General features: G+C 35.6%; 1 long non-coding RNA gene across 1 annotated transcript; it reads right to left on the bottom strand.

Annotated features, from left to right (window-relative positions):
* Positions 1-1,334: 1,334 nt before the first annotated feature.
* On the bottom strand, positions 1,335-14,216 carry LOC123847379 (uncharacterized). The gene is made up of 3 exons (XR_006791540.2): positions 14,085-14,216; positions 2,663-2,825; positions 1,335-2,471 (listed from the first exon to the last, which is right to left on the bottom strand). It is a non-coding gene; the product is annotated as an uncharacterized LOC123847379 (long non-coding RNA).
* Positions 14,217-17,576: the final 3,360 nt, after the last annotated feature.

Genomic DNA, 17,576 nt, shown 5'->3' on the forward strand with positions numbered 1-17,576 from the left:
TACTTGAACACAATAATAATTCACAACTCTTAGGTGTATATCACTCAACTGCTTAATCTTTTGTGTTAGTTTTAAAAGTCTCATTTTTAAGGCAGTTATCAGTGTCGAACAAATACATAGTTTAATTAGAAGGTGATTTAAGAACTTTTTTTTTTTAGATTTTATTTATTTATTTGATAGAGAGAGACAGCGAGAGAGGGAACACTAGCAGGGGGAGTGGGAGAGGGAGAAGCAGGCTTCCCGCCGAGCAGGGAGCCCAATGCGGGGCTCGATCCCAGGACCCTGGGATCATGACCTGAGCCGAAGGCAGACACTCAACGACTGAGCCACCCAGGCGCCCCTTAAGAATTTTTTTTAAAAAGTCATGCTTCTTTCACAACATATATATCAAGTCTCATTTAATTAGTCAACTTTTAAATTATCATGAAGCATGGTTTAGTAGGAAAACACGGAATGAGGGTCTGAACACCTGGTTTCTAGTCCAATTTAATGACCTCCTAAAGGTCAGATATTTTGATTTCTACATTTTATAGAATATATTCTATATTTTCCATAGCATCTGTTATGAATGATAGTAATTCCTAACCTTGAATATTGCTTTACATTTTAAATATGCATCTTATATCATAAAATACATAAGGAAGTCTCATGCACTGAAACAATATCACCCCTCCATAGATGGAACCCAATATCAAGATATCAGGTAAATGGCAAAGTATGATTTAGAACATCAGTGAACACTTCTCACTCCAATTGCTTCTACTGAATGCGGGAAGCAATAAATGTGTATTAAGTAAACTGAGCAATTCACTAAATGAATTCTAATATGTGAGTGAGAGAAACATACATTTTCTGAGCAGTGCTGTATGCTCTAAGGTAATTGTTTAGTAATGGGGCACCTGAGTGGCTCAGTTGCTTAAGCGTCTGACTCTTGATTTCATCACAGGTCATGATCTCCAGGTTGTGGGATTGATCCCCATAACAGGCTCCACACTCAGGGTGGAGTCTGCTTGTCCCTCTCCCTCTGCTCTTCCCTCGCTTGTGAGTGCTCTCTCCTTTTCTCTCTGTTTCAAATAAATAAAATATTTTAAAAAAAAGTAATTGTTTAGTACCAACCCAAAATCCCACTTGGGGTTTCCAAGTCCATGAGTTATCTCCCGCCATCTTGATAAATTTCCTTTAGATTTAAATACCCCGAGGTCAAGTAGGTGTGAATGACCCTATGCTCCTTGTTTCAGTGATCAAGCTGAACCAATCAGAATTTTTTCCTAAAAATATGGAATTGGATTGCAGAGGGATGCCATTGGTCATTAAAATTAGTTAACAACATGGAAATAAACTGAGTTGCACACAAAGTAGAGTACTTAGAAATAAGATCCATTAACTATTAATGTAGATGTCCCAGGACACACCTGGTTTCTGACCACCCCGAGAACTTTTATTTTTTGTTGTTGTTGTTTATTTCTTTAAATAATTGATGTATGATTGACAAAATTGTAAGATATTTAAAGTGTACAATGTGATGATTTGATATATGTATATGCTGTGACAAGATTGCCCTCATCGAGTTAATGAACATATCTATCACCTACAGATTGATTGATTGGTGAGAATATTTAAGTTCTACTCCCTTGGAAAATTTTAATTATACAGTACAGTATAATCAGTTATAGTCACCATGTTATAAGATCCTCAAACCTTATAACTGAAAGTTTGTATCCTTTTACCAGCCTCTTCTTATTTTACCCAGCCCCTGACAATCATTTTCCTATTCTGTTTCTGTGAGTTTGATTTTCTTTCTTTTTTTTTTTTTAAAGACTCCACATATAAGTGGCACCATATGGTATCCTTCTCTGTCTGGTTTATTTCACTTAGCATAATGCCCTCAAAGTCCATCCATATTGTTGCAAATGGCAAGATTTCCTTATTTTTTAAGGCTGAATAATACTCCTTTGTATATATATAGCTGACTCTTGAACAATATGAGTTTGAACTGTGTGAGTCTGTACAGTCAGGTATCTTGTAGTACAGTACTGTAAATGTATTTTCTCCTTTTTATGGTTTTCGTAACTTTTTTTCTCTAACTTATTTATTGTAAGAACACAGTATATAATACATATAACATAAAAAATGTGTTAATTGGCTATGTTATTGGTAAGAGTTCTGGTCTCTAGTAGGCTAGGCTATTAGTTAAGTTTTTGAGGAGTCAAAAGATATGCAGATTTTTCATTGTGGGGTGGGGTTGGTGCCCCTAACCCTCACATTGTTCAAAGGTCAACTGTATATACCACATTTTCTTTATCTATCCGTCTACAGACACTTAGGTTGTCTGAGTACTTTTAAATACTCATTGAATCACATGAGATGTATATCTTTATAATAACATCTCCCTTTTCAATCCTTTCAATCTGTCCACAGGTTTTATTTGAGAGAGATGGAATGATTTCCAGTTCTTTGCCACCGTAAAATTCCTGTAAAAGAGAGGTTAAATAAGTTGTTAAAATCCCACAACAAAAAGACATGAGACAAAAAATGGCAGTAATGGGAGTCATTATTTCTCAAAAGAAAGAAGCATTGATAAGAATGATATTCATTGATAATAATGGATTCTTAAACATTGAAGTTCCATAAGAGTGGGAGGGGGACAATGATTCTATTTTACCTCGGAAAATGTGTATCAATTGAAGTTTAATAGCCAAGATGAGTGAGTAGTTTCCTTCCTCAAGATACGGCAGTTACAGTTCCCTCCATTTGCTTTCTGTTTTGTCTTTCCCAAGTCCCCCATCTCCAAGGGGCAGGTATTGGCTAGATGAGCACTTCCTTACCTGAAGGTGAAGCAGATTGTTATCTTCAATGGCAGAGATGAGAAACCTCTGCCAAGTACCATGTTGAAGTAGGAGAACATCCTTATAAGCAGAATTTCTTTTAATCAGTCTTTGGAAGCCACTTCCAGTACTGATTTATGTACGTATGGTTTGTCACTAATGTAATTATGCTTCTGGAATGGATTATGTTTTAATTTTAGAATTCCTTGGCCTTGGTTACAATTTTATGACTACCTTAAGCCTTACTCAAGGGCATAATTTTTATAAAGCAATCAAGTGCAAACATTAGGTAAAACCAAGGGTCATTCATCCTCTCCTCTTCTCTCTGCAAGCAGTACTTTTATAGAGCTTTCAGAATCTGCAGAGGAGTGCACAAAACAATTTCCTTTTACTGCTGGAACTGTTTCTCCTATTGGACTGTTCATTAATTATGCCAATTATATTTTGAATGGTACTAAAAGGTGCAAAGGGTAAAATATGAATCAGTATATGATTTTAGTACTTGACTTTGTCCAGAATTTTATATCCCTTTAGGGTTATTTCTGCTCAAAACAAAGTATCTATAAAAATTATCTATATTATTATTTTTATTTCTAAGCTACATATATTGAACTCCTCAAAAGTAGTATCCATTCAGCTCTTAATAGAATCTTTTATATTCAAAACGTGCATATGCTTTATAATAAGATGAACATATGAAAAATAAGAGAATCTTCAAAGTAAATGTTGAGCAAAGGAAAAAAATGGACATTCATGCACCCACCACTCAGCTTGAAGAACAGAACATTACAATAACCTGAAGTCACCTTTGCCAGATTGCATTTCTCTGTATTGACCTAGAAGTAATCACTATCCTCTTCCTGAACTGTGTACCCATTATTCCTTTGCTTCTCTTTATAATTTGTCCATTTTTATGTGTATTTTAACAAAATATTGGTTAGTATTACTTGTGTTTGAATTATATAACTATAGAGTCACTGTATATATTTTTAAACCTTTTTTTTTTTTCTCAAAATGACATAAGATTTATCCATGTCGGTTTATGTAACATGCTCCATAGGTTCATTCTCTATATCATTCATTATCACTGTTGTAAAGTATCAGATTATAGGAGATTATTTTTTTAATCTGTTGATAGACCTTCAGGTTATTTGAAATTTGTAGCCATTACAAGCAATGCTGCTGTGAATATTGCTCTATCAGTCTCCTCTTACCACATGTGAAAAGTTTCTCTAGGGAAGAAATCCCTCAAATTCTCCATGGAGTAAAACACGCATATCCATCTGTCATACTGGAGTAAACAGTTGGATATGCTCACAGGAGAAGGTGACTAGCCCATGGGTTCTAGCTGCATTCTGCTAGCCCTTCCCTTTCCCCTTGAGGGCTGAAGTGGAGAAGTCCTCAGGCACACACATAACCTATTTATGGTATTAATATGCTGGAATGATACACAGGAATGAATTCTAACATCTATGGGGTTAATCATCTTAATTTTTTTGAATAATGCCAAATAGTTTCTGAAGGGTTATGTCAAAGTAGTAGTGGGAAACAGATGTAACAACTAAATAAGGGTAATTGAAAGTAACGCAATAAATAGTAACTTAATATTATTAACTTAATAACAAATAATTTCAAAGTCATAGGCAGAGAAAAGAGGAGGGCAAAGCACCCAGGGTCTCAGAACCTTCAGGGAGTTACTCCTCAGCATAGGCCTAAATGGAAGGGACGAGGGGAGTGAACTGTTACAGAAACCTAAGGGACAGTCGCTATAGAAGAGAGCTACCTGACATATAAGTATCTGTGGCCTTAAGTAGAGGGACACACCTGGATGCTGAGGCCTGGCACACCTCCTCACACCTCATATCATGCCCACATCTTGCACTGCCATGTAACATGAAAAATTATATAAGTAGTTTTTTTCTGAAATTGAACTACCTTTTCATTTCTAGACTAAAACACAATTTGTTATTTCGCTGGATTTGATTTTTTGGGGGTGGAGGGGCAGAGGGAAAGAGAGAATCTCAAGCAGGCTCAACACCCAGCAGAGTCTGACGTGGGTCTGCATCTCAGGACCCCGAGATCGTGACCTGAGCTGAAATCCAGAGTCAGAGCCACCCAGGAGTCCCATAGCTGGATTTGATTTTTTTAATGTTTGTTTTGGATTTTTGCCTTTATGTTGAGGAGGGTATAAACCTGTAATTTTCTTTCTTGTAATTTCCTGGGTTTGTTATCATGGTATATGAGGCATAAAATACTTTCCCCTTTCTTATTGTCTGGAAAAGTTTGTGGAAGATAACATCACCTGGTTCATAAATGCTGGGTAGAGTATCTGCCTTGGCCTGATGCTTTCCTTTGTGGGAAAATATCTAACAAGTGACCATATATTTTAATTGATGGAAGACTATTCAAATTATCCTTTTCTTAAATTACATTTGAAATTTTTAGCTGCTTTTTTTTTTTTTAAAGGTTTTATTTATTTATTTGAGACAGAGAGAATGAGAGGGAGGAGGGTCAGAGGGAGAAGCAGACTCCCCGCCCAGCAGGGAGCCCGATGCGGGACTCCAAGATCATGACCTGAGCCGAAGGCAGTCGCCCAACCAACTGAGCCACCCAGGCGCCCCGAAATTTTTAGCTGCTTTTAAGTTTTTTCTCTAAGTTATGCATTTCACAGAAGTGTCAACATTTATTGCCATGATATTTGTCCAAATACGGAGTTACTTTTTAATCCATCCCCACTTTATGTATTGTTCTATCTCCCTCTTCATTTTTGGTATTATTTGTTTCATTTCTCTCTCTCTCAGCTGGGATCAGTCTTGCCAAATAATTTTATCGGTTTGATTATGTTCCTGAACAAGCTAATTTTGGGTTTCATTCATTGTCTAGATAGGTTTTAATATCATTGATTTTTATTTTATTTTTATTTTATTTATTTTTTGAGTTTTATTTTATTTATTTATTGTAATTAACATGTATTATTTGTTTCAGTAGTACAGGTCGGTGATTCATCAGTCTTATAGAACACTCAGTGCTCACCACAACACATACCCTCCCCAGTGTCCATCACCCAGCCACCCCATCCCCCAACCCCCCTCCCCTCCAGGAACCCTCAGTTTGTTTCCTAAGATTAAGAGTCTCTTATGGTTTGTTTCCCCCTCTGGTTTTGTCTTGTTTCATTATTTCCTCTACTTTCATATGAGGTTTTTTTTTTTTTTTTCCCTGTTCTTGCTTACTTTTTAAAATTTAGGCATTTAGCTGATTGATTTTTATAGTAGCATTATAATATTATTCAGTGCAAAGAATAATTAATTTGGTATTTTTTAATTTCCAGAATTGTTTTTCTTTCACCAATGAGATTAAATTTCCATTTTTGGTAATATTCTTGTGGTTTTTGTTGTTATATTTTTGGTACTTAATTAAGTTATATTTTTACTTAGTTTCATTTTTGTCGGAAAATATTTCCTGTATGAAATGAATTATTTGATATTACCAATGCACAAATTATATGACCTCCTTCTTGTTTTTGCTTTTTAATATGTACATGAAAGGCATGTGTGTTCTCCAATTTGGGGATGCAGTGCTTCATATATTCCCACAGATGTTCCTGAAAAAATCCATTTCTCTATTGACAATTTTTTTTTCTGTAGTTGGTCTGCAATTACCGTAAGCTATATATTAAAATCACCACCAAATGGGGAGATTTTATTTTCATTTTGAAGTTATGCCATTAAGTGCATGCAATTTCAGAATTGCAATATATTCCTGATGCTTTGAATTTTTACTAATTTTTACTAATAATTCATGACCCTCCTATTTCTAATAATTCTGAAAGTCTGTATTATATGGTATAAATACAGCTATTCCTTTATAATCATTATTTGGTACAATCAATGTTTGTTTAGATTTACCCACATGTTGATCACTTTCTTGACTAGCTACTTTTTTTGCCACATTTAATATTAGCTTATTTTTTCTTCTTCCCGAAATCAATCATTTATAAGTTCCTCTTCTAAATGTTTTGGCCTTGTATTAATGTGTTTTAATTTCCCCTTGGTATTGAAAGATAGTTCAAATAAGATGGATAATATTAACCTATTATTTCTTATTTAAGCAACTGAAGATATTATGCTGCTATTTTAATAGTTTCACTTTTATTGTTGAGAAACAAGCATCTGCCTAAATGTCATTCTGTATTAGTAAACTGCTTTCCTTTGATTTATTATAGGGAATTTCCCTGATGTTTTGTGTTTGACAGCCTCACTATAATGCATCTGAGCACTGATTTCTTTCTATTTATCTCATTTGGCTTCTGGTCTTCTGGACCCAACAATTAGTGGTTTTTGTTTTTTGGTTTTTTTTTGCCCAGCTTTGTAACATTCTAAGCCAATATCTTTTCAAAATGCATCCTCTAATTTATATTAGATTTTTTTTCTCTTTTTGCCATGGCTTTCTGTGCTTCATCCATATTTTTACATAATTTTTTCTATGCTGCATCCTGTTATCTCCTTCAGAAGTATATCTTCTACCTCACTCATTTATCTTTAGCTATGCTTAAACTACTGCCTGATTAGTTGATAGAATTCCTTTTGTCAGTAATTTCTATTATTCTATTTTAGAAGTTTTTGAAGTTATTTCCTTTTAGTTTCTAATATACACAGGCAATTTTATAGCTTCTTATCTCATTATTGTACTTTGATTACCTACTTATATTTCCTTAAGCGTTCTAAAAATATTTTATATCTTTACTCATTTCATTCCAATGTCCAGTCTTGTAGTATGTTTTTTTCTTCCTTTTCTCACTTATCTTGATTTGTTTCTATATACACTTCATATTTTTTTTTTCAAAGTCATGTTTATGAAGCATAGTTTGGAATGGATTTCTCTAGTTTAGAGTATTTGCTTTTTGTGTTACAGGCACTGTGTTTTGCATTACCAACCCGGAAGAGATTTAAATTTAATTCTCAACTTACATTGTTTTTTTGGTGGAGGTGAATTATGAATCCTAGCCCAAACCCACTTGAGAGCCAGGATTTCTTATAAATTATAAGGGAGGCTTTATTTTCCCCTGTGCCCAAGGGAATGCCTTTATTTCTTTACCACCTTTCTTTAAGAGGTCAGTCTCTCTACCTCCATCTAAGTCATTCTAATGAAGAGTTGCTTTTGGTGACTCCCAACTGGATATGGGAGTTTTGCATTTGGTGGTTTTGTAAGCCTCAGCTTTTGTCTCCTGCTGGACTTGAAACTTTAAAGGATCAATTATATGGATAATACAGATAGAGATAAAAATCTGTATTTTTTTTCTATATTACAAGAAATGTTGGAATGATTTACAGTGAAGAAAGATGATTCCTCTCTCTTATATATTATTCAGAGTGTAGCACCTCGGGAGCCCTCACAGCTTCTGCAGGGTAATATTTCAGAATCAGGAGAAATTATGTACATGATTGATTTCTGGCATTTCTAGGGTGTGGAATTTTGTATATTATAAAAAAGATGACAAGTTACAGGAAATTAACAGATATAAACTTTGCCATCTTAGACTGCTAAGAAATCATCAACTAATATAAGACAGAAGACATTTTTAATTTATTAGACTTAATATTTAGCATTTGAAAATATGTGTTCACTTTATTATAATTCATTTTTCATGAACATATATTGCCTTCCTTCTAAAGCTAAACTTCTTATGAATTAAGAATAAAAGAGGAAAACTTTATTAAGTTTGGGCCATCAATAAATTTGACACTTAGCAAGGCATTCTATCTGGGTGTTGGTTACAGTAGAATTATGTCCTTTTAATTTGAATCCTGCTCATTTCTTCTTTTGAACACTTGGTCAGCCTTAAGCAATTGCCTGCCTTGCTGATGGGAGTGCAGAATACGAGCAGAGTGAGAAACTCCACCATGTCATCATCAGACATTATTTTGACATTAAACTTTGCCCTTATCTTATTCTATTTTTAGATACTTACTCCTAAGAGGATGACACTAACAACATCTACATATGAATTTACAAATTCTCTTTGTCTCTTTTTTTCTTTAAATACTTTATTTATTTATTTATTTGAGAGGAAGAGAGAGAGTGGGGGGAGGAGCAGAGGGAGAGGGACAAGCAGACTCTGTGCTAAGCACTGAGCCCAGTGCTGGGCTTGGTCCCACAACCCTGAGATCATGACCTGAGCCTAAATCAAGAGTGGTATGCCTAACTGAATGAGCCACCCAGGCACCTCTCCCTTTGTCTCCTTTATAGAGGAAAACACAACAGGAGGCAAGCAAAGTCCATCAAAAGAGAATGGTAATTAACAATACCAAAAAAAAAAAATTATGGGAAGCTGAAAGTCTTAAGCAATCATATGATTGCTGATAGGAATTCCTACTTTCTTCATTTGGAGTCTTTTTTTGAGAAAAAAATGTTAGTGTGAATCAGTTTTGTTGAGGTTTCTCAAATCTAAGATTCATAATAACTCTTTAGAAAATAAATGAAACCAACTATACCAGTTTTAAAATAATTACTGAGAAGTTTGGGATTCTTATTAAAAATTTCACATTGTGCAAGGGTTATATATATTCTGAGGAATATATATGAGTTGAAGAAAGGGGGAAAAATCCTCCATCTTCAAGGGCAGTCTCCGTGAGGTAAAGTTGACCTTATAAAATAGCATTCAAGTGGGTTTTTTTTTTTTAAATGATTCATTTATTTAGAAAGCAGTGAACAAAACAGAGAACCTCATGAGTTTCTAGGAGCTAGAACCTAGTAAGCTTCAAAATTTTAAGTGAGTCCACTCTCAGTATTGAAATTACTGGGAAGAGTCTCTGATGCTTAGTTTTTTGAAGTGAAATTCCCTCCAAGTACAGGATTTTGTTTTTTTTTGTTCCATTTTGTATTGTTTCTTCTCTTATTTGTACTATCAGCCTCCAGCCTGGAATCAACATCCTGTGAACAAGTGCTCCCTTTGTTCTTATAGCAAAGATACGATAGGTATGATCTATTTAACTTTTTAAATTTTTGTTTCTTATGTGGCACTTAACATTTTATATTACCATGGATTGTTGGTTTTTAAGAACACTACAATTGATATTTTATATAGCAGTTATCTTGTATAGAATTGGATTACTGTGTGTTTACTATTATATTTAATTGTTTGTAGGAAAAAAACAGTTTACATGTTTATCAATAACTTTGCATAGTATTTATCATTTATAAATCACTTTACATTCATTACTTATCTAATCTTTAAATCAAACCTATAAATTAAGAAAGATAAATATCTGGATTTCTAAAACATTGGACTAAAAGATTATTCATTCAATTTTTTTTTTTATTTTACAGGTAAAGAAATTTTTGGTGATTGGCTCATGAGCAGAGTTAGTTTGTGGACATATTAGCATAATTTTAGGTTTTAATGAGGGTGCCTTAAGGACATAAAAGATTTATCAAGAACAAAGTTAACATAGCACAGAGCAGACAAGAGCTTAAAGCCAAGACTTCCATGTTTAATATCCTATATTCTTTTCCACATTATCATGTGGTCTTCTGTCCTTTTTTGTGGTCTTGGATTTTTTTTGTTTGTTTTAAATTTCTGACAACAGGGGCACCTGGGTGGCTCAGTCGTTAAGCATCTGCCTTCGGCTCAGGTCGTGATCCCAGGGTCCTGGGATCGAGTCCCGCATCGGGCTCTCTGCTCAGCCACAGGCCTGCTTCTCCCTCTCCCACTCCCCCTGCTTGTGATCCTTCTCTCACTGTGTCTCTCTCTGTCAAATAAATAAAATCTTTAAAAAAATAAATAAATAAATAAATAAATAAATTTCTGACAACAACTTCTTGATTTATTTGATTAGTCTGGCCTCTCCGTAAATAGACTTATTCCGTCAACTTGATGTATTTTTAAATTTAATCTACCAAGTAGAAAATTGAATCTCTCTTGCTATTTTTAAAAACTACTTGTTGACCTCAGTCTTGGTTTTAGCATATTAGAGGAAGTGAGGTCAGGAACATTTGGACTGAAAATCCCAAATCCTGACCTTTAGCTTGAACTGACTTTCTTAAGTGCACAGGAAATTTCTTAGAAAATTTATTTCCAAATGAACCAGATTACTTTCACAGAGAGGATACAATCAAAACTGTGCATGGTGAATTCAAAATAAAGTAACCCTTATTTCATATTTCTAATTTTTTTAAATAATAAGTTTGCCATTAAAATATCTTCAGAAGCATTTATTTATTCTATAAAAATAATCTGATAATAAACCGAAGTGAACCAGCCTACCTTTTATAGTTTCAGATATCAACACCTCAATTTTAATCAAGTAAAAACCCAGTTCATATTATGATTTGTGTTCATATTCTTACCCCATGAGTGGCTTTGTGAAAAAAAAAAAAAGTCATTATTTTTTAAAATATGTTACTTTATATATATGGAGAAGTATAACATGTAATTCAGACTACAAATATAAATAAAAATAATAAAGTCTTAGTAAGAAAGAACAGGACAAAAGAAAAGAAGGTAAATCACGAAAGAATTGGAGTAAATAGTTTGAATTGGCTGGGCAAACTCAAATAAATCTGTTAAAAAGTAACTTCATGACTGAGACCCCAACAGAGCCCACAGCTGTGATTCCATAGTGCCATGATGTTTCTACTCTTCTACTTTTGGAAAAGGTATGGTTAGCATAGGAAATTGTTCACATGACTTCTGTGTTTGTTTAGTTGTATTCAGTAGCAAAACAACAGAGAGGGGAAATAATTTTTATTAAGAGTTGGTTGTGGGACGCCTGAGTGGCTCAGTCGGTTAAGTGTCTGCCTTCAGCTCAGGTCATGATCCCAGGGTCCTGGGATCGAGTCCCGCATCGGGCTCCCTGCTCTGCAGGGAGCCTGCTTCTCCCTCTGCCTCTGTCTCTCTCTCTGTCTCTCATGAATAAATAAATAAAATCTTAAAAAAAAAAAAAAGAGTTGGTTGTGTTCCTTTATAACCATAAATTTATCCAGTCTTTGAAACCTAACTATAGACATGATCATCCACATATATGGATTAGTAAATTGAGTGTCATTGGTTGGCAGGAAGTCAACTCTGTAACATGGATTAGCACACAGGAATTGTATTAAGGAATGCTCTTAGGGTCAATAATTGTACTGAAGGGACAAAAGTAGATGGGCAGGCAGAGGAGTTAGACAGTAGAATAGCCTCCATTGACACCAGGAGACTCCCATAGCTGGAAGAGCCATTCAGAGGTGTCCTGAGTTGACATAAAGGGTTTGGGTCCTTATGTCATTGCATTGACCAGTCATTGGATGTTGGCCACCCTTGCAAGAAGTGATATGACTTTGAGCAGGTAAAGAGGCTCTTTACAGCTAAGGGTTATTCTTGGAGAGAGCTGACAGCTTATATCTCTCAGTTGGCAACCTTCTAAGGAGTTAGGGAATTTAATACTTTAGCTTTAAAAGGAACCCACTTGTAACAGAATAGCATCCCATGCATTGCTAGGATTCACTTGCTTCTATAGGGTCTATAATTTATACCGTCAGGATTCTGCTGGATTTCTTTTCCTGGGAGAAACTGAGAGGAAGGTTAATGGAATAATAATAAAAAAAAATCCTGTGTTGCTATAGCTGTTTACAAGGATGTGATTGATACTCATTATCTCCCTCCTCCACTGTTCATTCTAGATTCTTCTCACCCTTGGCTACAACCTTAGTTGGTCTAGGCATCTTATCAGGGTGAGGTTACCCGGATCTTCATCCCTGAGAAGTCTAAATTTTGGGTTCTTACGGCTTTCTCAGGCTACAGCTTCTTCATTTGTCCATTTACCATCAAAATTGGACAAATGAGTCCTAAGGATGCCCAAGTGACTTTGCTGTGACCTTCTCTGTGGCAGCATTCCTTATTTGGGAATCAGAACTTCTAAAACCCACAGAGCTCAGAGTTACAGAGAAAAAAAGCACAAGATCACTAAATGGATTACCAGGAGTGTTGGTATATGAAGCTACATCTATGTCTAGATTCCAAGACTTAAGTATTTTACCTGGGAGGACAGAGCACCATACTATGGTCACTAATTTAATGAGTATCCTTAGCCTGGAGGAGGATGCCTCTTGTGCATTAGCCACACCTTCATTAGGCTGTTCTATCACTCTATTAGGTCAGCTGCTTCTGAATAGTGCACTATGTGTTAGGAACCATACATCCATCCCTTGACTTTCCTGTTACAGAGTCAGTCCTTTGGTCTTATGTCATATGGGTTTGTGATTGTTGGAATCAAGAATTTTTCAAGCCCTTGCATAATGGTGCTGACTAAAGTCCTGCTGGCAGGGAAAGTAAACCCATGTTCAGAATATGACAATTCCTGTGCATATAAATTGCTGTCTCAGAGAGGAAGAGGTGCACTGTAGTCAGTGCCAAGTATCTGGTTCTTCTTGAGGGATGGCTCTCTATTGGGAGCCTAGTAGTTAACCTCTTGCTGGCATACTGGACATTCATCAGCAGCAGTAGATAAGTTAGGCTTGATGAGCAGGAGCCCCTTCTATCAGGTCCATGTGTAGCCTCCATTGCTGCCACCTGGGCTTTCCAATCATGTGCTCCTATGTCAACACTGGGGTAGCTAAAGGCAGGCTGGCACATATCATCTGTCCAGGTAATTCTGTCTACATAATTTAGTAATGCTTCCTTACTGGATGTTCTCTGATGGGCATTAGCACACAATAACAATAATATTCAAACTTATGTCCACATAGATCCATCGACCCACTTTTCCCAAGTATTCCATCTTGTTCCTGATCAAATGTTTTAGCTTCTCACCACTGCACATGAGTTGCTATATATTTTAAACAAAGGACACTTCTACACAAGACAACTGATACACCACCCAAAACTTTACTAAGAGGATTTCTCCTCTCCACCGTCTTTCAAGACCATCCACAACCAGGACTATCTTGAGCCAACACATCTGTGAACCAAGTTTTGGCTTCTTCCTTTGTTAGCCAGTGTGTAATATTCTCCTGAAGATGGCATGGCCTTGCTCCAAAATCTTGGGAATGTATTGTGATTTTCCCATTGGGTCTTCCCAGAAATGCCACACAGCATCCTTTCCCACTATTGATAGATCTAATAACTCAGACATCTGACCCAGGAGATACTTGTACCTTAGCCTGGACTTTCCATGCTCTGGACTCTATCCAATCATGACAGCATTTAATCACCCAGGGTGTGGGCCATATTATTACTACCTGGTATGAAATATCTGAGTTTCAGAATCCAAAGGGACCTACCAGACATTTTGTCTCCTTCCTCTTTGGTGGTCTGTCTCTGGAGAAGGGTGTGGACTTGGGCAAGGCAGCTCTCTTCAGATGAAAATAAATCCAGGAAAGGACTTCCAGAGATCAGTTGCAGGACAACCCTTGAGCTGCTGGGCAAAAATACTTCAGTCCCAAAATAGAGATCTGGGTAGCAGAGCATAGAATTCATGACACTGAGGATAAAAATAAAAGTTACTCATGGTCACAGTGCCAGACACAAGGTTGGAACTGTGGTTTTGCTTTGCTCCAAAGTCCACTAGATCATGACGAATTAGCTGTCATGTTCAAGCAGACCTTGCTTAACGTGCCATCACTGCACATATATTTCTGTTGTTTGTATATTTATTTAGTGCTTATCATAGATAAACATAACATTTTAGCCATTAGAATTCGTATGCATAAAAAATATTAATTGTACACATGAATCTCTAGATGAGACCTACTTATTTTATTTTTCTGAATGGGCACTTTCATCTCCTTTGCACATAGTGAATGGATTCATTTTAACCATTAAAATAAAATGAACAAGGTTAAATCTGGTAAACATTACTCTGCCTGATTTTGGCATTTCAAAAATGAATTATAGCTAAGGATAATAGTGCTTGTGGAAGCACAGACAAGCAAATACAGTGATCTCCCAGGACAGACATTTTAAATCATTTAACTTTTTGAAATATAGGTAATGAAATGGTGACTTGCCTCATTTTTTTTTTCTTACAAGAGAGATAATGATTTCCCTGTAGGAGCTCATAATGTGGCAAATGTCTGAAGGAATTGGCATAATGGAAAGCGAATGCATTATAGTGCTTCTTTGTCTCATTTCTGAAAAAAAAATAACATTGTGACAAATTATACTCATTTCACAGTTTATCCAGACATTCTGGAAAGGAACAGAGTAATTATTTCCATTAATGCCACATATCTTCTGAAGACAGATATAAGTCAATTCACCTTAATTTTATATTTTATTATAAAACCCTTAGAAAAAGGGGAAGATTAAATTCATATAAGACATAGCCTCATAATTTCATCCTCATGAGTAATTAAACATGAAAAATGGGATTTTGAGTAAGACTTTTGATACTTCTGTCAGCTAGTGTGTTCCTGTCAAGCAACAAGGGACCAGATTTGACATGCACATAATTTTATTGTCAATTTTATTGCCATTTACAATGCAGTATAGAATGGATTTTTAAAAACATATTCTACTAAGAAGAATTAGCTTGCATAATGGAATCATCTTTTACGTATGTCAATCAAATGACCACTAAATCCATGAATCACTTTATATAGCAAACCATATGAACAAAACAAAATAATTTGAACACCTGAAGCAGAAGGAAAAAAGTTGGAATCCTTTCACTTTAATAAATACCATCCTTCCCTTCTAATGAAGTTGGCGCTTTTTTTTCACCAACAGTAACAATACTTAGCCTATTGTCTTTATTATTGTTGTTTTCATGTTGTACTGGTGGTGCTTCACTCCGCTTTCTAGATTTCAGGAAATAGTTTTAGTGGTCCATTAAGGTGCTTTCCTCAGGTGAAAGAAGGAATACAGCATTTGACAGCAATAATTACAAAGACAGATAGCTTCACAAAAGTATAAATAGGATCTTCAGAACTGCCACAGATGAAAGTTTGAAAAATACTTTCTAGAACCAAAAGTGAGTATAAATTAATACATAGTAGTTTTTTTAAGATGAAATTAAGAAACATGTATTACATATATTTTAATTTAATCCTACTATTTCAAAAATGCCAATTACTTGTAGTCTTTAGCTAGTTGAGACTTTTTACCATCTTCATGACAAGAAAAAAAAAAAAATCCAACCAGTCATATAGCTATCCAACCTTAAAATTCCATGAAGCACTATTTTAATGACATTTTAAGCTATCTGCAAAGACCCTTTATTTAACTAGGTCATTATTTTAAAATGAAACAATCACCCAGAGTTCTATAATTTAGTAGAAAGAATGTAGGTGTCAATGCAAGACCTACCTTGTTGGAATACCATTTCTCTGCACATTCTCTATTAATTGATTCCTTGGATATCACAAAATAATCTTGAATTCTAAATAGTTTTTGTAACTTGATGGACCTTGACCATGTTATTAGTGAGTATTTCACATTAATTGCTATTGACCATCCATTAAAAAATACAAGTATAAAAAAAGCTTTTGATTTTAACAAATAATTCAGTTAAACATTTTTTTCTCAGTTTGTTCAGAGACATTACTACAAGTGAAGCATTCTCATGTTGTGATATCAAAAAGTCACTTGCATTATTTCATTTCATTTTTCTCATTTACAATCATGCCACATTAAAAGGACTTCTAGTAGAGTGGGGTAGGCTATCCACATAGCTGCTTTACAAGGAACTCTAAACTTTTTGTGCTGTTAAAAGACTTTGCATATTTAACCTTCCCACTGCAAAATGGCTACCAAATGTGCTTTGGGAAATCTACAGAGGAAAAAAGTTAATTTCTGTGTCTCCTAGTTTCAGGACAGGGAGAGAGAAGCCAGGCTAACCTTTGAGAAGTGTTCCCTAGATTGTCCACTGCACGCCTCTCCCCAAGTGCCTCATGGGAGTTTTGTTTTTCCTAATCTAAGCTAGGAGTACAACAAAATAAAGCAGCACTGTCACATTGCTGGGAAGACCAAGATTTCCTTACCCTTGGGTATCACTGCAACAGTAGAAAATAGACAATTAGGAAAGGATACAGTACTTCACAGAGTTGGTTCCTTGCATTGGAAAATCAGAAATTGTCATTAATTCCAGTGATATTGAAAGAGGTAATTAAAACATAATGGGGGGGCACGTCTGGATGGCTAAGTCGGTTAAGCATCTGCCTTTGGTTCAGGTCATGATCCTGGAGTCCTGGGATAGAGCCCCACATCGGGCTCCCTGCTCAGTGGGGAGTCTGCTTCTCCCTCTGCCTCTCACCCCATTCATGCTTGCTCTATCTCAAATAAATAAATAAAATCTTTAAAAATAATAATAATAAACCAGAAATTATATGAAAATGTTTACCACAATTCTTTAATGACGATGCCATGTTTGGGGAGTGGAGGAAGGTAGCATCTGAAAGGGTGAGTCAGTTATGGATTCTGCCTGGACTACTTTTCAAATTATTCTGACCATCTATTTTAGCTATCTGTTGTGACTAATAAGCCATCTCAAAATTTATTAACGTAAACCGATTTATTATTATCATCTCTCATAGTTTTCTGGGTTGATTGGGTAGTTCTGTGTAGCTCTCATTTGAGTTTCTTTTATACATATGCAGACAGATGGTGGTCAGGGCTACAGTCATTGCAAGCCTGGACAATATCCAAGAAGGCTCAGTCATATTACTAGTAGAGGAGCTGGCTATCATCTCAGAGCTCACATGGGGTTGTCAGTGAGAGTGTCCACAGATGGCCTCTCTGTATGGCTTAGGCTTCTTCTCATTAGCATGGAGAGT

Source organism: Mirounga angustirostris, unplaced genomic scaffold, assembly GCF_029215605.1.
Source record: "Mirounga angustirostris isolate CCGP_5_RB_7025 unplaced genomic scaffold, mMirAng1.0.hap1 SCAF_2, whole genome shotgun sequence".
Classification (NCBI taxonomy): domain Eukaryota; kingdom Metazoa; phylum Chordata; class Mammalia; order Carnivora; family Phocidae; genus Mirounga; species Mirounga angustirostris.